General features: G+C 41.0%; 2 long non-coding RNA genes across 3 annotated transcripts in view; one reads left to right on the top strand and one right to left on the bottom strand.

Moving 5' to 3' along the window:
* Positions 1 to 25,544, bottom strand: part of LOC147583558 (uncharacterized) — a 284,453-nt gene that overhangs the window by 80,640 nt on the left and 178,269 nt on the right. The window contains exons 6-7 of one of the 2 annotated variants that reach the window (XR_015248314.1): positions 23,365 to 23,633; positions 22,390 to 22,488 (exon numbers count right to left, since the gene is read on the bottom strand). This is a non-coding gene — a long non-coding RNA (uncharacterized LOC147583558). The remainder of the gene's footprint in view (positions 1 to 22,389; positions 22,489 to 23,364; positions 23,634 to 25,544) is intronic. The other variant, XR_015248315.1, reaches the window with a different exon arrangement.
* LOC147583559 (uncharacterized) lies at positions 12,767 to 15,600 on the top strand. Its single transcript, XR_015248303.1, has 2 exons — positions 12,767 to 14,128; positions 15,270 to 15,600. It is a non-coding gene; the product is annotated as an uncharacterized LOC147583559 (long non-coding RNA).

Here is a 25,544-nt window from a genome sequence, read left to right as displayed (position 1 = left end):
GCTGATCGACAGCATTTTAAATTCATGGCCACAGATCTCAAATGGCCGTTCAGTGGCGCCTAGCAATCCTACTGTTTGGGACATCCAATTCCCTTTCTCCAAAACAATGAGTTCATGGACAACCTTAGAACTCCATAGACATTGTGGTGGACAATGAAATACTAAAATAAAAACAAATGTATAGGTAAGACATTGGCTCAGCACAGCTTAAAGAAATGTCTGCTTTTGATGAAGGCTTTCCACAAGCAGTGGAACAGGCAAAGGCCAGTCAAAAATCTCAATTGGAGCGTTAAAATTCATAGCTCTGGTCTCCACACACTGCCATTTGAAAACAGAGATCATTCCTCCCCTTCTTTTAAGGTATTCCATGAGCATACACACAAATTAAAACAAAACTCATTTTTGCTGGTAGTTCACGGCCTTCTCTATGCAACCTCACGTCAAGGAGATGGAAAAGAGACTAAAGCCAAGTGCACCTTCTAATATCCTTGCCCGAGCTCACTACCCGGCAACCACATGCACCACACATCACATGCAGACGCTTGCAGAATCCCAGAAGTTCAATTATTTTGCACATTACTATAATCATGCATATAGGTGCTTTGGATACTTGCAGTCTCTGGCAACTGACAGTTTCAAGCTGCAGTAATGGCCTTGCGGTTTCCCTAATTGTTATTTCCCCTGAGAAGGCTTAATGGAATTCATGCAACACAATCAAACTTACACAAACATTTCACATGCATGTCAGCTTTGATGGAGGTCCAGCCAATGGCAAGAGAACAGATAAACAGATATATCTCACTCTTGTTCCTCTGCTCTGCTGCACTTGAACTATTAGAATTGCCCACTATCTACATTCTTCGCTTCCACCGTATATGCCCTTGCCGACCTATCTCCCCCAGATGGAGTGTGAACATCACAGCTGGACCGATAATCCTACAATGTAAATTGGACCCTGTCACCTCCCTGTTTAAAACTCTCCAGAGCAATCTCATTGTCTGAGACCCACTGGCCACTGCTGGAGCCAGCCTCCCACTGTCCTAGTAGGCTCTCGCCACAGCCTCCAATCAGCCCGAAGTTTCCCCAGTCTCAGAGTCTTTATTTGAGCAGCACCCCAGCCTGAGAAACTTTGCCCAGTCTCAGTCTGCATGTGTCTCCATCAGACGGTTCTCCTTCGGCCACATCTCCCCTGCAGACTTTGTCTACAGAGGTCTCTCCCTTCATTCTTTATCAGAGAACCCCATCACTTTCTTCATAGCACCGGGCTCAGTTTACAAATACTGGCTTATGAATAGCTGTGCTTATTTCCTTATCTCTTCCCCCAAAGACTGTAAGAGATTCCATCTATTCCATTCTCTGCTGTAGAACAAATTTGCCACTGTAGTGGACATGAAGCAAACATAATAGAAGTTGCTTAAATGAACAAACATATATCATGACACAAATGGATGACAGCTTTGAAGAAACACATTTGCCTGAGAAGAAACCAAATGTAAGCCTTCTGTTCAAATGATTACCCGTATCCATTTAACCTTCTTTTTCTTTGGGCTCTGCCTGTCCCTTTATCCAGTTTGGGATTTACAGGAACTCAGGGTTTCCAACGTGGTATGGCCTGAGGAAACACCAAATGAGCCCACTGCTTATGTTTCATTCCCAGATTTTTGACCCCTGTATATTTGAAGGGAAATCTAACCTTGATTCATTTATAGTTGGTAAAAACTATTTCATCTAATTGTCCTCTTTTTTTTTTTTTAATCAAAACCTTCTTTTGCTGACACAGGAAGTCATATTTTGTCAAGACTAGATGAACTTGAACCCAGAGAGGTTTGAATTCTACTGCAACCTCAAAAACCACAAAAATGGAAGAAATGTGGGAAGTCAAATATGTTCTTGTGCCTCATCGATAGGGCCTAACATTTTTTTCATCTCGGGAAGATTTATGTGTTGCCAGTTCCAGCCCTACCCGTAGTTTCTTGGTATAGACATGAGACACCATGTGGGGACTCCAACTTCAGAAGCCAGTTTTCACTGCAACCCCTTTTGGCTTTTTGAGTTTCTAATGTAACCTTTGCAAACAGCTGGCCCAAATTCCATCATGTCCCAGACCCACACAGACCTCCTCTGCGTTATATTCAGTTTGAGGACAAAGGAAGTTCAGGGAGGAACAGTGAGCAAGATGTGATTTGGCCAAGTGATTATAGCTGCTTTGCAAGCAGCTACCCAGAATACAGATTTTACTGTTTTTTTTAAACCTTTAAATGACTTACGGAACTGTATGCTTTTATGCTTTTTTTCCTCCAGAGCTGAGAAAGAGGGCTCACCCCTCCTATGTGATGGACCACCCATTAAAATAAACCCTCTACAGTCACAAAGCATATCTCCTCATGACTTGGTTAACCCCCACAAACACAAAGACCACCACAGCCCTTGACTTCTATCAGTGAGCAAAATGGAATTAAATAATGTGTCACCCCTCCGACTTTCATGAGAGTTGTATATAAACAGAGTGCAAGAGGAAAGAGATTCTAGTTCTGGGTCTAGAGTCCGAAGGCCTTAGGTTTATACCTTAGCTTTTTCACCTGTGAAATATATTACCTGGACCTCAATTTCCTCAGGTGAAAAGCAGGGCTAAACAAGAGAAACTTCCACATCAGAGGACTTCTGCGAGACTCAAATAAGTGAACGCAGATAAAATGCTGAGCACAGGCTCTGTGGAAAGTATATATTACATACTCAACAAATAGAAGTCAGTAGCATATTTTTTAATCATCATTTCTTTTTCTTTCTGAATGAGGAATAGTTAATACTCTGGTTTCCCTTCAGATTGCATAAATCTTTCACCTTTTACTGAATGAGGAATAGTTAACAGCAAAGCTGTCTGAGGTAGAATCTGGTCAGTTGATAGGGCTCATTCAGGAGCTCTGCACACATGGGTATACATCGGTCTTGGCATACAGAGTTCAAATTCCTTCTATGGCAAAAGGGTGAGTAACTTCATGGCATGAATGTTAGGGACTACCTTCAAGGAGACTAAACTGTAAGTGTCAAGCGTCTATAATTTTTTTTAAAAAGTATTTATTTATTTTGAGAGAGTGATAGAGAGCGAGAAGGGGAGGGGCAGAGAAAGAGGGACACAGAGAATCCCAAGCAGGCTTCAGACCATCAGTGTGGAGTCCAATGTGGGGCTCAAACTCATGAACTGCGAGATGACGACCTGAACTGAAATCAAGAGTCAGACGCTTAACTGACTGAGGCACCCAGGTGCCCCCAGTGTCTACTATTTTTTAAATTTTATGTCCTGGAACTTGAGATGTGAAACCAACTAAAATTCAACCACGGATGAAAATATTTGGGGGTCAAAAGTGAAATTCCATGTTTAAATGATCAGAGACAGGTATTCCAATGCACTACTAATGGAAGTAGAAATTGGTTTCACCATTTAGGAAAGCGCTGTGAAAACATCCGTTGATGTTAAAGCTTATGCATCATCTCAAGACCTAGTAAGTCTACTTCACTGTGTTTAACACTAGAGAAACACACCCAAGAAGACAGGCACAAAATATTTAGAATGGCGTGGTTTGCATTAGTGAGAGAAACTGGACACAACTGAAAGGTCCTTTCACTTTTAAATAAGAGAAGCTAATTCCTTGAAGAAATAACCCTAAATATTTCAACAGATTCACAATTTGTTGTGCGGTTCGTGGACAGCCTATGTGGTGATTCCATTACCCAACCTTATTTCATAGGTGGCTCTGCCATTCCCTGGGACCTTGGAAACTTCTGCTAAATCTTTTGCATTCTGCTAGCACACAAGGCATGAGGAAAGGCAGCAAAGACTTTGACATTTGAATAGATCGAGCCTGGGTCACAGATCACTTCTTTCCACAATTCGGTGGCCAGAATGCAGTAACCGAAGCCGTATCTATTCATGATGTGGTCCAGATACAGGTTCGGGAAGAATGGGAACCAGGCTTTTGATGAACAACTACTCAGTTTCCGACACAAATACTGTAAGAATATTAAAAGAATAAGGCTGATCTATTTTACTAGCAAATGAGCCTTCTAAGACATACCACTGAGTGAAAAAGCAAGCGAGACACATATCACAGAATGGGTTCCTTGGAGGCAAACTCCAAGACGGTGTTTACTGTTCAGGAAACTTATTAAGGAATATTCATTTTATCAGTATGTGAGGAAGCAGGATCGGTCAGAGGAAAAAGCTGAGCTGCAATGCAGGCCCAACGGCAGCTTCAGTCGCTCCACAGCGTTCTGAACCTAAAAGTTCATTCTGAGTTGTCCCAAGATGGGCCAATATTGAGAGTCTTGCACTGAACTGGCATTAAGAATGTGCACAGTGGTTTCAAATGGAACCGGATCGGTTATTGAACGCTGGCTGAATCTGAAAGGGGTGAGGCTGAGGAGCTTCTGTGCACGTTGTCAGTCCCTGAAGGGCTTGGCAGCTGAAGACTGTCTGCTAACGACATTCCATAATGAGGCAAGGAGTCCTTCATGGAAGAGTCACGTGGGCAATGCACAGCAGGTCTACCTCGCACCGCAACAATCGAATCGTCTACCATTACTGCCAACCAAAAGGACATGAGTACTTTCTCTGACTGAATTTCTGCATGCATACATAAAAGCAATTTGAATAGATAAAAAGCTGGACACTGACAAGCATCAGGATTGTTGTGTTCCTTTTGAGAAAAGGAGGCAGGTCTGAGACGGAGGGCAAAGGTCAAGGAAAAGTTATCGGAAATGTTAATGTTTTTAAACAGAGAAAATGAATTGACACATTAGTTCTGTGATGAGGATTTAATAAAATGGCATTTGAGATGTATTTCTTGTACAAATATAGTGAGCAAAACAATATTCTACAGGAGTAGGACTTTCCATTTCTAAAGCGTTGGATTAAAATAGCTCTAATTGATTCAAGGATTGATGGACTTTCCTTCTCTCTTCTTCCTCCCACAGGTTTATGGCCATTTCATTGCTCACTGTATCTCCATCAAAGGGTGACTGGGGTTGGGGGGCCTGGGTGTGGGGAGGAGAGGAAGGAAACTAGAATCAGCAATTTCCATTACTTGCTAGCAACTCTGGTGAATATGTTTAGTGGGGGAAATGCTGAAAATCAGTTATTTGGATTATCTGAGCCTGTCAACCATCCATGTTACACCCTCTTCCCATTAGCAGAGACTCATGAGAATTGGCCATAATTGCATTTGCAGTGACGGCAATTGAAACAAGATTGTTTTCAATGACTGTGTGGTTCTGACTGGACTATTATTTTTTTTCTCTTTCAAACAGCATGTATCCTAACAAGGCATTTTGAGGAAAGAGACAGAGCCCACTGTATTCTCACCTGTTACTTATCTACCAGTCTTTCAGGAAAAGATAGTTAATCTAGACAGAACAAGACAATTTTGTTTTAATCTGGTAATAGAATAGCTTATTAGGGATGCCTAGTAGCAGAAAGGCATAATATAATCAGTAAAAGGACATGAAGGTCACCTGGGTGGCTTGATCGGTTAAGTGTCCCACTCTTGATTTTGGCTCAAGGCATGAATCCATGATTCGAGCTCCGTGTCGGGCACAGTGATGATAGTGTGGAGCCTGCTTGGGGTTCTCTCTCTCTCCCTCTCTCTGCCCCTCCCCTGCTCTCTCTCAATAAATAAACAAACAAACACACAAACACACACACACATGGTGAGTGAGAAAGAGAGAGAGAGACAGAGCAGGGAAGGGACAGAGAGAGAAGGAGAGTGAGAGAATCCCAACCAGGGTCTGCACTGTCAGCACAGGGCCTGTCTCAGGACTCCCAACTCGCCAACCATGAAATCATGACCTGAGCCAAAATCAAGAGTCAGAAGCTTAACCAAGTGAGTCACCCAAGCGCCCTTCAATAAATATTTTGAATAAATAGTTGTTGAATTCAAAATAATTGAATATTTTCATAATGCCAGTGTTATAACTCTATCTTTAAAATCTCTGTGTTGTGACTGTTCATACACTGGGTTTTAACCAAGTCACTGCCAAGATGAATGGTTTTCTCTTGGAATTACAATGCTGTGTCGGAAAAACCTTAGAATAAAATTCAAAAGAGTACGGTTCTGAGTCAGACCACCACTTATTTCATTTAGTGATATTTGAGACAAATCCCACAGACTCTGTCAGTTCAGCTATCAAATGAATATACAAGGACAAATCCTATGCTTAATGTCTTATACATATTTTTGTATTCATGATTTTACCTTGACACTGATGTTAACAACCTATTGAAGGGTTTCATTGGTATCAAACACAACTGAATCTTGACCTAACTATAGATTGACTGACGTTAAGTAAGCTAAATGGTCTCCTCAAGATTCTATGCCTACGTCTTCATTTTAAAATGAGTTCATATACTTATAGTTCATTTCTCATCAGATTGCTGTGAAGTCAAAAGTGAAAAAGCATGTAAAGTGCCTTGCACAAAGCCTTCATATAAAAGGGAGTTATCTTCAAGTCTCAGCTATCCCTTTAACAAGGCTCACTCTGCTTTTCTCTTTTTCCAAGGAAAAACACACGTTGTAAAATAAGCATTCTTCAAAGACAACCTGAAGACGTCTGGGAATTCCAAAGGCTGAAAATTCCATGAGTTCATAGAAGCTTTCACTAATTCCACAGATTTAAAGACAAAAGAGAGAGAGTCAACTGTGTGCCCAAACTCATTTCTGATGATTTCTTCCATCCTACCCTTTCTGCCTCTCTGGGGGTGGCTGTGCCTGTAAAAAACATTGAAGTTGTCAGGAACAGAGTCTGCTTTCAAGACTGGAATGTCAGAGTAGAGACTTCTGTTCCTCAGACCAGAAGAGACTTGATTTGGTAAGAGTTCCCAGGTCTGAAAGGAGACAGAGCTGAGACATGGGAACTGATACAGATAAACAGCACAAACACCTTGAGAGAGTGATATATCAAGAGAGACTAGAATAGGACAAGAACAAGATCATGACACAAGATGAGATAAGAAACCAGAAGACCCTGTCTAAAAGCTCTAATGTGTGTTGCAACCAGAGGTTGACCATATCCCACAAAATTCTACATTACATAATTGCAATGGGTAATGGGCGCTTCCTTGTAAAAAGGAGAGATTTGTTTTCCCTTTTATGGCTAAAGTAAAAAGCATGAAAAGTAGCCCCATTAGGAAAAATAAAGTGTCATCATGTGAACTGGCACATCTCAGGTGAGTTAGAATAAGATGATTATGGAACTGGGTTGATTTTTCATAAAGCAAAACCTTATTTCTAAAGGTGCCGAGAGACAGGATGGGGACAGGTATTACGAGGTTCGGGTAGTCTCTTTTGTTGTAAATAGACCAGTAAACAACACACAGTTGGAAACAGAGCCAAAGAAAGGGCTTCCATTCCTCACTAGAACATAAGCTCCAAGAAGTCTTGTTTTGTTCACTGCTGTATTCCAAGCTCCTAGATCATGCTCAGCCCTTGATGATTATCTATTGAGTTAATTAGCCAGCTGTGAGGCCTTGAAAAGAAACCAGTACATCTGTGGAATAGGGAGTAGGTTTAGATATTCTCTAAGGCCATCCTAGTTTTAAAATTTTATGGTTGTATCAGAAACTACAAATGAAAAAATGGACTTCACATTTTTTCTCTCTATTACCTATGTTATTTCTTCATCCAATGTCTGTGTGATCTATTCTAGCACGGCTAGGTGTAGAAAAATACCCCTGGTGGGGTATAAGATGTCTTCAGGAGTCCAAAGATAATTACTCTTTAAAATGAAACCTTTTTTTTTCACTATGGGTAAGAAAAATACAATTCGTTTTTCAACTCCATTTATCATAATGTTGTAGAGTTTACTTTTCAAATAAAGTTACAGGCAAGTCAACCTAATTAAAATATTTTAAGTAAATTACAATGCAAGTGTCTTACAGCAAAACTCACAAAAAGTAGAATACAAGCAACTCCTGTTTGAGAAAAGCACCTCCATACAGCATAGATCTCAAAACCTGATTTTGACTAGTGATCTCTAGAGGAATGAATCCCATCTGAGGTAACCTTTAACACTACAGCCCTATTTGTAGTAAAGTAACTACCTTCATTGTACTCTTTAAAAATATAGTAGGTATTTTTAATACCTTTATATTAAATATACAGTAGCTACTGGGCAGCTCAGTCAGTTAAGCGTCCCACTTCAGCTCAGGTCATGATCTCACAGTTTGTGAGTTCAAGCCCCACGTCAGGCTCTGTGCTGACAGGTCAGAGCCTGGAGCCTGCTTTGGATTCTGTGTCCCCCTCTCTCTCTGTCCCTCCCCCATTCATGCTTTGTGTCTCTTGGTCTCTCAAAAATAAATAAAAACATTAAAAAAATTTAAAAATATACCTGTACTTCCGGCCATGATAGATTAACAGCTACTGAAGAAACCACCTACCATAAACAATTAGAAAACTGAAAAAAATCTATGTATTACCACTGTTTTCAGACCATGGACTACAGACAGCACAAGACTATGATCCCTAAGAAAAAGAAAACAGATGAGGTAAGGACATAATAGAATTTTTTTTTTTTTTTAACCAGGAGATACTTTTCAGATGGCTAGTCAGGGAAAGGAAGCCCAGGTAGAACATGGGCCCTCACTAACTGGAACAGACAGAGTTCAAAGACTGAGTAAGCTGAAGTGACTGGAATTTGTGGGGCAAAGTACTAGAAAGGAAAGAGATATTTAGGAAAGAAATTCAAAAAATATGCATAAGGGCGCCTTTAAGCCTTTGGGTGATTATCAAGCCATATAGAGCAATACTCCACAAGGTACAGAACTGGGGAAAGAACAATAATTTAACTTAATGGCTACCTTATCTCCCATTGGGCTGAACCACCTTCAAGATCCGGCCAGCCAGAGAGAAGAAACATCACTGAAGAAACATCACTGAAGAAACATCACATTAAGCAGTTAACAGAGACCCTAGAATGGCCATGCCTCAGTAATGATACAAAATTATTCCTGGAATAAAGACTACTCCATACCTTCCCTAACACATCTTAAGAACAAGTCTCATAAAGATTAAAGTGATCCATACTTTAAATGACTGCCAGATCACAGAGCAACACTATTTAAAGGAACATCATAAAACCTGGACATTCAACAGTACAACATTAAGAAAGCACCGCATCTAATCTAAAATTACCACACCTGCAAAGGATTAGAAAAAAACCTTTTTCTTCCCCCACAAGCAGAAGAAAAATTAGGCAACAGAAATAGACCCACAAGTGACAGAGAATATGTAATTAGCATACGAAGAATTTAAAATAGCTATCATAAATAGTTGGATTAAAAAAACACGAATACAGTAACAGAAATGAAAACTGTTAAAAAAAAAAAGAATCAGTGAAACTTCTAAAACAGAAAAATATTTAAAGTGAAAAAATTCACTAGGTGTAATAGCAGTTTGATTCTGCAGAGGTAAAGGTCAGCGAACTTCAACAAAGAGAAGAAAGGATATCTTTTCAAAAACTGGTGCTGTAACAATCAGATGTCTGTGTTGGAAAATATCAACTTTGAACCCAAGTTCCTATCACATACAAAAATAAACTAGGAACAGATCCCAGAACTGAATGTAAAATCTAAAACTGTACAAAGTTGTGACTTTATTTAGGCAAAGATTTCTTAGGACACAAAAAGTACTAACCATTTGAAAGACTGATAAATTAGATTTCATCAAAATTAAAAATTTTGCTACTGATAAAACAACCACAAAAAAGATGTCAAGTCAAAAATTCAAAGAAAATAGTCGTAATACTTATCTTTGCCCGGAATATATATATAAAAAAACTGTCATAACTCAATAATAAAAACACAACCGAATTTTAAAAATGGGCAAAAGCATTGAATATACACCTCACAAATGAAAAAAATACCTAAGTGGCCAATAAGCACTGAAAGATATTTCAAATCACAGTCACCAAAGAAATGCAATTTTAAACCACTCTATACCCACTAAAATGGTTAAAATGAAAAAAAGAGGAACATTACTAATATTTGCCAAGAATACAGATCTGGAAATGTCACCCATTCGTGGTGGGAGTGTAAATGGTGTAAGTATCTTAGAACACAGTTTGGTAGTTTCTTGTAAAGTTAAATATAAACTTACCATATGACCCACCAGTTCATCTCCTATGTATGAACCTAAAAAATAAAAAGTATGTGTGCACAGTCTGCTAGTCTATTTATGTGAGTGTTTGTTGATATATACAATATGAATGAGCCTCAAAAATATTTTGCTGAGTGAAAGCAGCCACACACAAAAGAATATATAGCACATGATTCCATGTGTATAGATAGATTAGTCTATACTGATAGTAATGTAATGGCAACTAAGGGGTTGGGAAGTTGTCTGGGCAGGAGCAGAAGAGAATAGTTTAGTGAGTTGGAAATTCTCTGTTTCTTGACTTAGGTGATGGTTACATGTGTTTATGCATATATCAAAACTCACTGAGCTACACACTTTGAACGGGCACATTCATTTTGTAGTATGTAAATTATACTTCAAAAAACTTGAGAATATGTTTATTTACACACTCACAGGGCAAAGTTATTTTAGGTTTCTGCCTATACATCTTTTGTATCATTTATCTTTTTTCTATTTCTTTTATTTCAGATTTGTATTCTCTGATGTCTCCCCTTGCCTACAAAGTTTGGTAAGTTTGAGCCCCTTCCCCCATCATGGTGCATGACCAACATAACAAGTGATAGCTGTTGTCATGTCTGCAAATGCTTTCAGTTGTACAAAAAGAAAACTTCACAGACTGTTCCCAATTAGGTGACGTGCCCATGTAAGGTCGGTGGTAAACCAACTGAGACCCACAGATCTATAATCTTCTAGCTCGTATTGATGCCGCAATGCTTAAGTTAATTGTTCTTTAGGCAGATCTTTAGCAAGTTTACTTTATTTCTTCTTCTTCCAAACACAACAAACTAAGGCTGTTATCCCAAGTCTACGTTCCTGAATGCCATGCATTGGTGAAAGGAGGCAGGAGGAAAAAGCTTGACGACTCAATACTCTTTGCATGCTCTGAAAGCCTCTTTGGACTAAAGATAATACAAACTCTGGGTGTTGTTGCCAAAAACATGAGATTTTTGGTTTCAGCTGATGATTCAGGAGCTCAAAGTGTCAACTGGGTAATGGTACCCAGGAATAATTCAGTCCACCAGTCTTTGTAGAGTGATTGGACACAATGCAGGTCAACAACACTGAACAGCCAAAAAACAAAAGTACGTTGTCAGCTAGCAACAATGAGAGAATCTTAACAGGTATAATTTATAGCACTACTGTTGATGAAGTTAGTAACCTTTAGCAAGGAGACAGACAATCAATAAATAGCTGCCTGAGAGTCTGCACCTGCAGAAATTTAAGTGGAAATTGACCAGAAAGTCAGCTGTAAGAGGTACTAGCAGAATATTTAAACCAGATGAAAAAATTTAAGGTTAATGATAAATAAGTGACCAAAAATGTAGCATTAGAATAATGATTTCTTCAACTTCCAGAAAAACTGGATGAATGTTCACTAAAAAAAGAAAGAAGAAAGCAAATGTAGAGAATAATACACTGATGCATTTACGGAAAGGGCTTGGGGTATTTAAACTGTGGCTTTGAAACCGCAGAAGGGGAAAACATATTTTTAGAATTTAACGCATGCATTTCTATTTATCAGTGTACCATCTATTTCTCTGCTTAGATTTTATGGTATTACTGTGGAGATACTTGTCATACAGCTTATTCAATTGGACCACGGTATATGGATGTACAGAGTTAATCAACGTTGTAGATAAGTGATAAGGCCTCGGGGAAGAAGAACATTAAAGCTCTGGTCTAACACAATGAGTTAACACCCTTGGGAATGAAGAGCTATTAAACAAAACAGGGAGGCCGTATTGCTCAGTGAATTCAGTGAGATCTAATGGGAATTTCAGAGTAAATTTATTTTACAGATGTGTAGGCAGCTTAATAATTCCAAGTGCTTTTTCTATTCTAAAGCAAATCACCCCACCACATCTTTTCATTTAACACTAATCAATTTGCTTAACGGATTAGGAAGGGAAAGGATGTGCCCCAAGTAAAATGATCCTTCTTATCGTTAAGTTTTGCACTTGTAACTCCTTTCACAGCCTTTTACAAATCTACATTAGCTGTGCTGTCACAACTTAAGTACATCTTTTGGCTTCAGGAATTGTGGGGGAGTTCAGGAGAGTCACTTTTTACAGTAGTAAGACAGCTCTACCAACAAGCAAAGGGCTCATCAAAAATAGAAGACATCAAACAGACAAAGCGATCAGGTAGCTTCGAGTAACTTCCCATCTTAGTGCAGCAGAATCAGATACGTCTATATCCTCAAACATTCCATATCCTGGTTTCAAAATGTTCACTTTAAAATAGATAGTAAATAAACCCTGACTTGTGACAACTTTTTGCTATTATCCCCTATCAACTTGAGGTCAGACAGTGAATGGTATCCTGTGGATTTTAAAAACTAGTGACTATCTCAATTTAGACTCAAGGTCCAAGGACAACTGGACCTGCTTCTATGAATATTAGTAACATTCCATAGAAGGCATTCTTACTTTTCGTTGTCTAATTCGGAAACCACAAATAAAACGTTGCATTCAAACTAAATGAAATTAAGAACTTTTATGAAAGAGGATAACACTTTTTAACAGTAACATTTTCGACTTGGAAACATTTGATTGAGGGTCTGTGCACACTAGCTCTGTGAGACCAGCTCTATTGTAAGCTGCTTACATTAGTGTCAGTAATGTAAGAACTACAACTACAGGTTTTTTTCCCTCTGTTCAAGTCACTGTTCTAAGTTCTCTACGGTTACTCACTGAATTCTCCGAATAACATTATGCATTAATTATCATCCTCTCCACTTGACAAGTGAAGATATTGAAGCGCTAAGAATAGTTAACGTGCTCAAGATTGCAGAACTTGGGAAGAGATGAAACAGGTTTGAGCTCTGCACAAAAAGGCGTCTGTAACTCTACAAGGAACACAACAGGAGTGGGCCCATGAAAACCCACCTGTAGATGTCCTTTAGCTAAAAATACCAGCCAAGTCGAATGAAACAGCAAACAATCAATGAGGGTCAGCTAGGGTCAGTATCTTTTTATGCCCAATTGTAAAAAAGATTCTCTTATAGTTAGTCCATATGAATTTGTGTTAAAGAAGGTACAAATACCAAAACGAGGGCAGGTTAGCTTCTGAAATATAAGAGAGAAATTTTAGAATCACTTGCTGGTGGTACATCCTATTGCTAAAAAGTGATCTTCATCAGAAAACAATTTTAAAAAGTCACCAACAGTTTTAACTATGGAATACTGAATAGATTTTCCAGTCTACTGTTATGGAATGGAGCACAGTGAATGTTTGCTCAGCAGGCACTGAGAATGGCATTTTACACACGGCCCGGCATGTTGGGTTAAGAATTACGTCATTTCTAACCAATTTGGAAACTGAGGCTCCAAACATGCTACAAGTCACACAGCTCTCCCGGGTGGTAATGTTGGGATTCATCTCCTGGTCTGTTTACAAAAACTCTCATTCTTTCCACTCTCCTGCACTTTGAATCTCATCACAGAAGCCCTAAATTCAAATAACAACAGAGATCACTGTCCAAGATGAGTTTCAATTGTCAGCTTGTCTATTGAGATAAGAGAGTTTGGCTTTGGAAAAGAAAATCAGTGGTTAGTCTGTCACCCTGTTTCAACTTCTTCTCTCTCAGCTTACGCAGGAGAAGGTTTCCTTGAAATTTTAATGTTTGCAAACAAATCAAATCTGGTGATATCAGATGAGCTATATTTTCCACACAAACAAGGGGTAGGAGGGGTGGGAAAATAACCTGACCTTCTTCTTGAGATTGGAAACGCTTAAAGGCATATGGGAAAAGCCCCCAGGGGAAAATATTCACTATTTTTTTTCAGCAGTTCAGCTCGGTGTCTGTTGCCTAATCATTTTCTTATCGCCAAATATTACATATTTACACAGGTGCTTCTCTGATTTAATTGTTTGGAAGCAGTCACTGGAAGCAAGGCTATGTGACTCAGCTTTGGTGATGCAGTCCAGCTGGGGTCTGACAGGTAAATAATTACCACTAATCAAGGCCTAAATGAATTCAGGTTCTTCAAAGTCAGATGGGGGGGAAGGGGGTAGGGGTTATAAATGAACTGTTAGCAATATCAGGAGAAATAAGAGCTGAGTAGTCTAGTCTTAGCCGAAAACAACAAAGAGAAGAGTTAGCAAAAGTAAGACCTCGACTGCCACATGTATTATAGCACAGAGACCTCTGGCTGGGGTTCTGGCATTCCCCATTCAGGCCTAATTCACCTGGGGATCTTAGGAGCCTCTCTGTAAACCTGAGTTGGGTCATGAGCTATGTCCCTTCCAGTCCTCACAGGGTATAATCTCCTGATTTCCTGATGCGGTAATTCAGATTTCTTGACATAAAGAGGAAAAACATTTCTTGCTCTGGTTTCTGTATCAATGAATATTGTTTCAAATAAATACTAAGAATGAACACATTTGCTCCTTGACAACGAACCATAGGTTGTGAGTGCTTATTAAGTGAGCACACTTAGGTGGGAGGCTGTCCACCCTCTTCAGGGGCCAGTGGAGGTTTCCTTGGAGTTATTAGGAAGGGAACCTGCCCCAAGGCCCAAGGCTCTACATGATGTATTCACAGGCTGCGAGGACATTTGTTTCAAAGTCGGCCTCTACTTGCTAGAGAAAGGCTCGCAGCCACGTTTGCCGGTCATTTTTCAGGCTCCTGGTAATGAACAAAACAGGTCTGATAATTTTCAGTAATATACTCAGGAAATGTGTGGTGCAGCTTTCAAGCAGTTGACACAGAAATCTGGTTCAATCAGTGTTGAGAGCCATGCCTGAAGAAGCCTTCTGTGTTTTGGGACCAGCCAGGGTAGCTGTATCAGCCACAACAAGGCCATATTTTGACTGGTTTTCATCAGTTTGACTCGGGTGTTTTTCCTTTCTTTCTTTTCTTTTTCTTTTTCTGCCCCTTGTAAAAGCATTTGGCTTCGAAGCACAAAAAAAGAATTTTTTAGTTGTAACTCCAACCAAGTTCTCTCTTATTGTCTTTCATAAAATGTGGGTTGGAGGATTTACCTCATGGTTTGACTCCTGGCTAGAAGTAAGCAAGAGTCTAACATCAGGGGAAAGTATTAAATGATCACCTGTGATTCTCTTTTTTATCCTTTTCTTTAGTCTGAAATTGTGGCGCACACACCTTTGCTCTGAGCAGAGTCCCCACCACAGCTATGAATGGGGGGGTCTGGGAGAGAAACACCCTCTCTTGTCAGAATGAGCACAACCCCGAAGAAAACATCACAACCCCGAAGGAAATTACCGACATCTTAAGGAAATGGTTCTGACTGAGGTCTTCCAACATGCAATACTATGTGCTGACTCAGGGAAAACTTAGGGCAACATGCTGAAAACATTTACAGGCCCGGAAAATAACTGGTTTAATAATTCAAGATGCTTTTAAGTTACAAAAAGAATACTTAAAAACAAATAAACCTCCCTTTCCAAAAGCCGTGTCGTAGAGTCGGCCACTCTTGAAATGAAAAAAACAGAGCTTGCCATCAAATGCAAATTCAGCCTCTGAAACTCCTCAACAATGGACAAAGAACCTCCACACCCCACACCCCTAATCAACAGATGGAAATAAATATCTGTTTCAGGACTTCAACATAGTTAGATGAAAAGTGAAATATTTAATCAATTCCTCAGATGTATTTTCGTCTGAGTGTGCTATATGTCAGCTCTTCCAAGTGTTCCACATTCCTGGATCATTTTAGGAGGGTTTTGTTTTTGTTTTTGTTTTTGCATTGCTACACAGCAGGTACTGAGATATGGACCAAAGTTTCTTAACCTGGGCAAGTATTCACACTTTGGGCTGAATAATTCTTTGCCGAGGAGACGATCCAGGCATTGTAGGATGTTTTAGAGCATCCTTAGTCACTTTTCACTAGATTCCAGCGGCACTCCCCCAGTTGTGACAAACAAAAATATCTCCAGACACTGTGAAATAACTCCTGAGGGAGCAAAGGTGCCACTAGTTAAGAACACACTTTACTTACTTTTATTAATTCGATGCCAAATGCACTCAATCAGGTAGGTGCTATTATTGCCCTCCTATTTCTTCATCATTCATAAGTAATGAGAACATAGCATAGAGGGCATTGAGTGAGCTGTTCAATTTCATTCTAGTGAGTGGCGAAAAGAAAAGAAAAGAAAAAAGAAAAGAAAAGAAAAGAAAAGAAAAGAAAAGAAAAGAAAAGAAAAGAAAAGAAAAAAAAAAGAAAAAGACTTCAACCAGGGGTACCTGGTGGTTCAGTTGGTTAGGGGTCAGACTCTTGATTTCGACTGAGGTCATGATCTCACCGTTCATGGGTTTGAGCTCCACATCAGGCTCTGCACTGTCGGATTCGGGATTGGGATTCTGTCTCCCCCTCTCTCTTCCTCTCCCCTGCTCACTCTCTATCTCTATCTCTCAAAAAAAAATTTTTTAAAAAAGACTTCAACTAGATCTGCAAATGTTATACTTAAAAAAATGTTTATTTTTCAGAGAGAGAGAGAGAGAGAGAGAGAGAGAGAGAGAGCGCACAAGCAGGGGAGGGGCGGAGAGAGATGGGGACAGGGGATCTAAGTGGGTTCTGTGCTGACAGCAGAGAGCCTGACGCGGGGCTCGAACTCACGGACCGTGAGATCGCGACCTGGCTGAAGTCGGACGCTTAACCGACTGCGCCACCCAGGCGCCCCAGTCTAAGATTTCTAAAAATACAGAAATAAATGAACACATTCTTAAAAGAGTTGCTAAAATGTCACATTATGCAAATCTCCTTCCAAATCAAAGACGTTCATTGGAAGGTGGGGAATGACCATCCGATGGGGCATACCTGGATGACGGTAACTGAGACACATGTAACCGCTGCCATTTGCTTGACCTTTGCTGTTTCAGCTCCCTGAATGGATAGGCAAGTCTAGAGCCTGCCAGATTCACCATAAAGCAGACCACCCTAACACTACCGCTTAGCAAAAACGACATTGGGATAATGGAAAGAGAACGGAACTGTGTTCCGAGGGTTGGGCATACCTAGGCATTTCTGCTCACTAACTCTGGGAATTCGGGGAAGTTGATTAATTTCTTTTAGCTTCTGATTCCTCATCTGAAACTAAGAAGGACAATCACACCTCTGCCAAAGTGGTTATAAGGACAAGTTAATACACGCAAAGCCCAGGACATAGAACTTGGTAGGAAACAGGCACTCGGTAGAGGGACATGAAAACACTTATTGAGCTTTTACTGTATACCAAGTACTGTGCCAAGGGCTTTACATAAATTATTCAGCTTAATTCGTGAGGTTTGTTACCTGCCTGTTCTGTTAGGCAGGCACCCCTTCTTGGGTCTGTTTACTTATCTGTTATCTGTCTCCTGCACTTACAGAACAGCAAGGAGCATGCCTGTTTTAGTTACTGTCATAAGGCAGTGCCTCATACCTCCATCAATGTTTGTTGAGTTATTAATGAAGCAATTTCTTCTTAATGAAAGAAGACAGATACACCTGGGAACAGTCTTAGGCTCTCTCCTATGAAGCACTCTTCTTTCATGGCAGCATTTCTGGGATTCGTTCCTTTCTCCTCATTCCCGCACCCACCATCCCGCTCCTGACCCTCACTGCCTGGAGTCTGGACTACCCGAGTCACATCACAATCTTCACGTGGTTCCTAGCCTCCTCTCACACCCACCCCTGCTCCTCACCGCTGCCACAGGAATCTTCTTCACGCACCCCATCAGCAAATCACGACCATTCACTGGCAACCCAAGCCTTCCATGATCGATCCCACTTTCCCTAACCCATCTCATCTTCTGAGACTTACTAACAGTATCATCATTCCAGGCAGATCATTATCTGCTTGAACGTTCTGCTACAGGGACCTGATGATCATCCTGTTACTTATTTTTTTTAAATTTTTTTTCACGTTTATTTACTTTTGAGACAGAGAGAGAGACAGAGCATGAACGGGGGAGGGTCAGAGAGAGAGGGAGACACAGAATCTGAAACAGGCTCCAGGCTCTGAGCTGTCAGCACAGAGCCCGACGCGGGGCTCGAACTCACGGACCGCGAGATCATGACCTGAGCCGAAGTCGGACGCCCAACCCACTGAGCCACCCAGGTGCCCCAATCCTGTTACTTATTTAGTGCGTAGTTTACTGAGTGCCTCTATTATACACATACCATGTATGTGTGCTCCTACCACACAAAACATAATTACTGTCCTTGGGACTTTAAAAACACGGTTAAGGAGAAAAGCACCAACACAATTGTGATATACTACTACCTATCCATTTGAAAAGGGTACAGGATGCCAAGTAGGCACCTGGGAGGGTCTGTCACCCACAACTGGGAACTCAGAGAAATGTTTCCAGTTGAGGCGGGGAGAGCTAGATAACCTGACCCCTCACACGTCAAAAAAGGAAGAGAGCTTGGCTAGGAAAAACAGCACAGAGACAATAGCAGAAGGAAGAATACGGCTCACTTCACCCATGAGCCACATGAGCCCTACTCTCAGGACAACGGGGAATCACAGAGGAATTCACAACAGGTTAGGTGAAATGTAACTGTTTGAGACTCTAAAGGAGGGTGGTGCTGCCATGAGGACTTTACCAAGTCACCATTTCTTCTTTATAAAATATAGCCTTACGGAGCAAATCCATTTCCCGGCAGAAAGAAGGAATGTCAGGAGTGTCTGGGTGGCTCAGTCAGTTGAGCGCCAACTCTTGCTTTTGGCTCAGGTCATGATCCCATGGTTCGTGGGTTCGAGGCCTGCGTCAGGTTCTGTGCTGGCAGCTGTGAACCTGCTTGGGATATTCTCTCTCTCTCTCTCTCTCCCCCCCCGCCACCCCTCTCCTGACCTCTCTCTCGCTCTCTCAAAATAAATACTTTTTTAAAAAGAAAAAGGGAATGTCAAACAAAAGGATTTTTGTCCTAGTCTTTGGGAAAAAATCTGAAAAAACCTACACTGAGGTCCTCTCTGAGCTGTTAACAACTTTGGTGCTTTTCCATGCCTCGATTTCCTCATCTGTCAAATGAAGGGAATTAACGGACTATATGATCTACCAGGCTTTTCCCAGCTCCTTCCTCCTCTGAATCCTGACCTCTTGCAGATGGTCATTTTGAAGCTAGAAATCTGCTAAGAAGACCCATTTGAGAAGCTTGTTAGAATCGTGGAAACCCAAACCTCACCCTCTGAAATGTAGGTAAGGTAGGTGTAAAGTGGGAACATTTAAAAATAAAAGTGCCCCAAGTGAATCTCATACACTGGTTTTCAGATCGAACATTTGAGAAACTCTGACAGAAAGAAGCGTCCCTTCATTTAAATGGAAATAGAGGGGCGCCTGGGTGGCTCAGTCGGTTAAGCGTCCAACTTCGGCTCAGGTCATGATCTCACGGTTTGTGGGTTTGAGCCCCGCGTCGGGCTCTGTGCTGACAGCTCAGAGCCTGGAGCCTGCTTTGGATTCTGTATCTCCCCCCCCGCCTCTCTGCCCCTCCCCAGCTTGCACTCTGTCTCTCTCTCTCAAAAATAAATAAAACGTTACAAAAAAATTAAAAAGAAAAAAGAAATAGAAAAGAGGCCTGGAGATGACTACCCTTTCAGGAACTGGCCCCTATACAGTTAATCATAAAGAGCCCCAAGTATCCAATTATACCTTTGGGAAATAGAAGCCAAATTAGAATAGATCACCTTAGGGTACCTGCATGGCTCAGTAGGTTGAGCACCCAAATCTTGATTTTGGCTCAGGTCATGATCCCAAGGTTGTAGGATCAAGCCCCATATCCGGCTCTCTGCTGAGCATGGAGCCTGCTTAAGATTCTCTCTCTCTCTCTCTCTCTCTCTCTCTCTCTCTGCCCCTTTCCCATGCTCGCAGGCTCTCTCTCTACCCCCCCCCAAATAAAAGTAAAATAATTTTTTTTAAAAAAAGATCATCTCAAAAAAAAAAAAAAGATCATCTCATTGGAATTGAAATGGAGAGACTATCGATCACCCTTGTTGATTCTATGCTGTGTGCCCTGCCCTGTGCCAGGGGGCCTGTAATTGTCACAACCAGGTGGCAGCATCACTAGTTTCCAACATTAAGAGGCTGTGGCATTTGCAAGTGAGGAGTTAGTATCACAAATGGTCACAGGCTTTGGTTACCTCTTCTAGTTTCCCATCACCTGGAGATAATTTTCCAGCATATACTGAACATATATGCCCTTTGCTTTAGTGTTGCTTCCCCAGTACTTGGTCATTTGAACCAAAACAATTATCTCATCAATATACTACCCTAATACATAACTGAAAGTATGCCAGTCTTTGAGGATGGGCTCAAGAAAATCAGTTTTCCCAGCTCTTCCTTGCCTTCCAGATATGCCCTGAAATAGGTAAGATCAAAATAAAATGCATCAAAGAATTCATCCATGGAAATCTTTGCAGGAAATAATCCCTCAACCATTGAGAAAGTTAGTCAGGCTCTCAAAACCAGGGTTACTCTCTGCGTGCAAAACTGTAATTAATGTCAAACTAAAACAAGCCTAAGATGAGGTACTCTCAAACAAAGAAATGGAACATAAGGAGAATTTGATTTCAAAGGCTAAGGATGAATTCAGAATTAAGCACCGAAATAGATGTTCAGGTATTAACAACTGCTCCTTGTTATCACCATCAAAATGTTCTTGGCATTGAGGACGATGAGCCGGTAGCATGATTAAGCCGAGCGGACAAAGCTTTAAAGGAACATTTGCCTTGAATTTTAGTTTAAGGTCAGTGTGTATCCTTCTCACAAGGATAGTTTTCAGAGAGAACTTATTCATTCATGTCCAGTACCAATTACGTTGACAATGCAACTCCCATAAAAAGAAGAGGGAGAGAGCTCCCATCTTGGATGACCAGGTAGCCCCGTGAGGCAAAATGAGCTTCAGAGACAGACCTGAATTTAACTTCTTGCTCTGCCACTCACTAGCTACAGGTCTTTGGCAAGTGGCAAAACTTCTCAGGGCTTATGCCATGCCCTCTCGTTTGTAACGCAAATACTAACCAGTACTTTAAAGAAATACCAGGAAAACGAGAGGTAACATGTGAGATGTGCTTAGGACACAGCTTGGTAAAAGAAGTCACCACAGACAGTAACCATTATAACTGAGTAGCATTCACATGAAGTGGTTTCTTTGAGCGGCGTCACAAACACCACCCTCTCGTCAAGATACAGTTCTGTGAAAAAGAGTTTCTGAACCTGCAGAGCAGTGCACCGTTCTGTAGACACCCTCAAGACTCAGGCAAACTTAGGCTGCCATTTTCAACAATCTCCCCTGTGGCCCAAAGCTTTCCTTATAGTTTAGTGGCCGGCATCATTCTACACAGAACTTTTCAATGTTATTGCCAAAAACTCCATGAAACCATGTTCTGAGACTCTTATATATCACAGAGATGGTGCTTATTAAATAATAACCTTATTTTCCTTTTCTTTATGACTCTAGGGCAGAAACAACCAGTCTTGAAACGACATCATTCACCTATCTATAAATATCTACGGAACACAAGGTGTTATGTGTTCGGGATACAACGCTGGCCTCCTGCTCAGCAGGATGGGGAGGCAGACAAGGAAAAGGACTGATAAGTGAATGAGAGCTAGCCGAGGGAGAAGATACAGGGGAAGTGCTTTGGGCACAGGGATTAAATGCAAGGCTTCAAAGTGGTAGAACAAGGTAAATCCCACACAGGCAAGATTTTTGGTAGGGTTGGAATGGGACTTTCCCAAAGTATTGAGTCCTGCGTCACCTCACGTTGGTCAAGTGTTTGATTTCAGGTAGACTACTGTAAATTTCCTCCAGATCCCTGATTTGTAGAATACCCACTGAGAATAATAAAGGGCTTTGAGGAAAACAAATCCAAGCCAAATTTCCCATTTCACGACTGGGTGTCTACACAACTTGGGCAGGTCACGTGTCATCCTTGAGCCTCAACTTTGGTATTTACAAATGGAAGAATAATACCTACTTTGTTGAGCAGGTGTGACCATTAAATGTAGTGATAATTCGGTTAAAGAACCTAATGGATGCCCAGACATGTGATAGGCACTCAATAAACTCCAACCTCTACCCATAACTGACAGCTGAAATCTGTACATTTCCAGCCGGCAAACACTGATAAAGTACCTGTGATTAAAAAAAAAAAAAAAAAAAAAAGTCAGGTATATCATATTTAGAGTTTTCTGTTTTGGAAACCAAAATCCCTCATTAATAATAATCATACGACTGTAATACTACTATTGAGTACTTACTCTGGGCCAGACATGACGGGAAGCATTCATTTTAAACTCTTAAATCTTACAACAATCCTATGAGGTCATCTGTATTTCATGAAACACCGCTCCCACTTTCTACAAAAGAAAAAAGTTCATGAACTCAAATATATTTTGACATTTTGGATGAAACGAAGTGAAACAGGTTTGTTACCTTCGGAGCTTCTCAGAGCCTTTAATCTGACAATATGCATGATCAAATCCCAGAGAGAAGAAGAAAGTCTCAAGGGTTTTCCAAGTATATTTGACCACTAAATCCTTTTTTGGTTGGATGTGTATTGAAATACTTTTTAAACATACTTTGTGAACGGCTCAAAAAAGAATTAACAGCTCCATCTCTAGAAAACTGGGGCTCAGAGAAGTAACTTGTCTGAGGTCATCCAACTAACAAACAGGATGAACCGTGATTTGAAACGGGGTCTTTCTAATTCCAAAAACCATGCTCCTGGCTACGGGACAATTATTTGCAACACTGCCCCAGTTCTTAGAAACTGTTAAGGCTGCAAAAACAGGCCTTTGCACCAAGTTCTGACAATTCCAGATAGAATACCCTCCGAAAGAAAACCTTAGGATATTAAGTCAGGAGTCTGGGGATGGCAATCACCCCCTGGGCCGGGAAAAGGCAAAAAGGCAAGACCCCCAGGACCCATTCTGTCCTGCTACGGAAACTTGCTAAGCCCTGGACACAAAGCTCAGCTAGACACCCACCTTATTGCCTCTGGTTGTGCCCCGGGCTGTTTCCCCCAAATCTCAGAGCTCACGCACTATGTCCGTGGCCCAATCCCTCTCCCTACCTCTCACTATTTTACTGGTGCTTAGTGACAGCTCACACCTGGCTGTTCCCTCAGCAAGGCAAATGCAGCCCACCGCTGAGCGGTTGCTAAAGTAAATAACTCACTTAACCCAAACCTAATAATCCCTCTACAAAACTCAGGGAATATGAAAAAGAATTACCCCATCCAGTTCCCTCGGCATTATGGGAACAGGCAGGCCTTTCATTTACTCCAGCAGTCCATATGTTTGAAGGTCAAACAACACCTGGATATTTCTTTGAAATAAACTAATTGAGCCTGGATGATTTAGAGTCAGTCTTGCTGAAAGGCTCACTGGATCACCAATGGTAAGGCAAGACCTGCTTTTGAAAAATCCTGGATCCTCCAACCCCAGCTTTGTCAAAGGCGATGAATATTTGATGCTGTTCAAAGATTAAGACCTGGACCAAACTGAGAAAAGAGAAAGAGAAAGGATTGCTTTCACACTGCTATGAAAAGGAGTCTTGGCCCCAGGTGTTCAGGGTGGTAAAGAAATCAGAGCCAGCCAAAGAAAAATCAGGCAGAGAGCCTAACGAGGAATAGTTCTCAGCCACTACGTGTACATATCAAGCACCTGGGAAACACGTTAACAATGCAGGCTTCCTGGCCAGCCTTTCCCTTTTGTTCCTCTCAGAGCCGGTTTTCATGGAAACCCTGTTTATAAGAACGACACAGAATTAGCACATACAGAGACCAGTTTGACTCGGAGCAGGAGGAAAACATCGACTTCACTAATTGGTTTTGCTGCATATGCCACTGTGTACTCCAGTTGCTTGATCTGCTTTGTGCACAGGCAGCTTCAACCTGTGAGCCAAAGGTAAGCTTAGAGGAGAAAACCTCTCCCAGCTTATGGGTGGCCTCCTAGGTTCAAACACATAATGTGGGACCTTGTACTTCTTCATAGCATTTATTGTCACTGTGGTGAACAGTTTTCCCACTGGACTGTCAACTCTATGAGGACCGGCCCATCGTGAGCACTAACACAGCCCCGGAACCTAGTACACACGGGCACATACGGGTGCTCCCTAATTATTTCCTAATCAGTGAATGGCCTTAGAAACCAGTGAACAGGCTAACAGGAAGTTCCTGGAGCAAATATATTGGCAGCTAAATAATTTTTGAGGAAAAAAAATTGAGACCTTGCACAGATACCTGATTTTTATCTTATAATTTTAAAATGTGCATTCTTGTTAAGAACCACTCAATTTGGTTTTCATCACACTCAACCTTAAGATTAAAGGAGATTTTGTAAACTGGAATAATGGTAATTAACGGTGTAGTTGTAATTATAACGATGCTCGGAGCTAACATTTATCAAAGACTTGTGTGCTTCGCCGTGTCCCAGGTTTTATCCATGTAGTACTTCACTCCATTGGCCCCCTAAACCTGTGAGGTAGGTATCCCATTTGAGAGGAAGAAGGCACTGGAAGCTGACCATGAGAACTCCGGTCTGTCTGTGCTCTCGAATAGTTTACACAAACTGTAAGGGAAAATTCATCTGAGCACAGGCTCTATCCTCTTACCAGACACTACAAACAGCAACAAGCAAAACCAGATACCGTCCTAATTCTTTTGGAGTTTATAGTCTAGTGGGGGAGACAGATGTTAATCTATAACCAGAAAAATGAGAAAATAAATACAACTATTTTAAGTGTTATGCAGAAGCATTCTATGGTATTAGGAGGAATTAGTCATCATCAGCTTTCTTAAGCTAAGATCTCAAGGAAAAGTAGACATGAACCAGGGAAGGAGGAGAGGATGAAGCTTCTAAGGAAAAGAGCTGTGTAAAGGTCCTGTGGTAGAAAGAAACATGTTGCTATATGAGGGAATGGGAAAAAAAAAAAGGTGTAAGAGACTGGAATAGTAAGAGCAAGAGGCCAGATTTGGCCAGAAAGGAAAGTAGGCTCTAGAGCAGTGGTTTTTCAAACTTGAGTAGACACATCATAATCATCTGGAGGACCTGCTAAAACACAGTGTGCTGGACCCCATCCCCAGAGTTTCTGATACAGTAGACTTTGAATTTGAAAACACACACCTGGGTGATGTCGATGCATTCTTAGACCATACTTTGAGAACCACTGCCTTAGACTATACAGCATCTGGTAGACCAGGGCATGGGTTTCTGATTATGTCCTAAGGAGAATGGAAAATTATTGAGGGATTCGAAGCATGGAGGTCATGTGACCCAATTTACATCTGAAGGAAAAAAAAATCACTCTAGCATCAGGGTGAAGAAAATACTGCAGGGAGGACAGCGTGGATGGAGGTAGACCAATCAGAAGGTATGTTGCAGTTGTCTAAAAAGAGTTGTGGCTTGGACTA

This window comes from Puma concolor, chromosome A2 (assembly GCF_028749965.1).
Source record: "Puma concolor isolate L17-30 chromosome A2, mPumCon1.1.hap2, whole genome shotgun sequence".
Lineage (NCBI taxonomy): Eukaryota > Metazoa > Chordata > Mammalia > Carnivora > Felidae > Puma > Puma concolor.
Note: the sequence above shows the minus strand (reverse complement) of the source record. Positions and strands in the feature narration are given on the sequence as shown.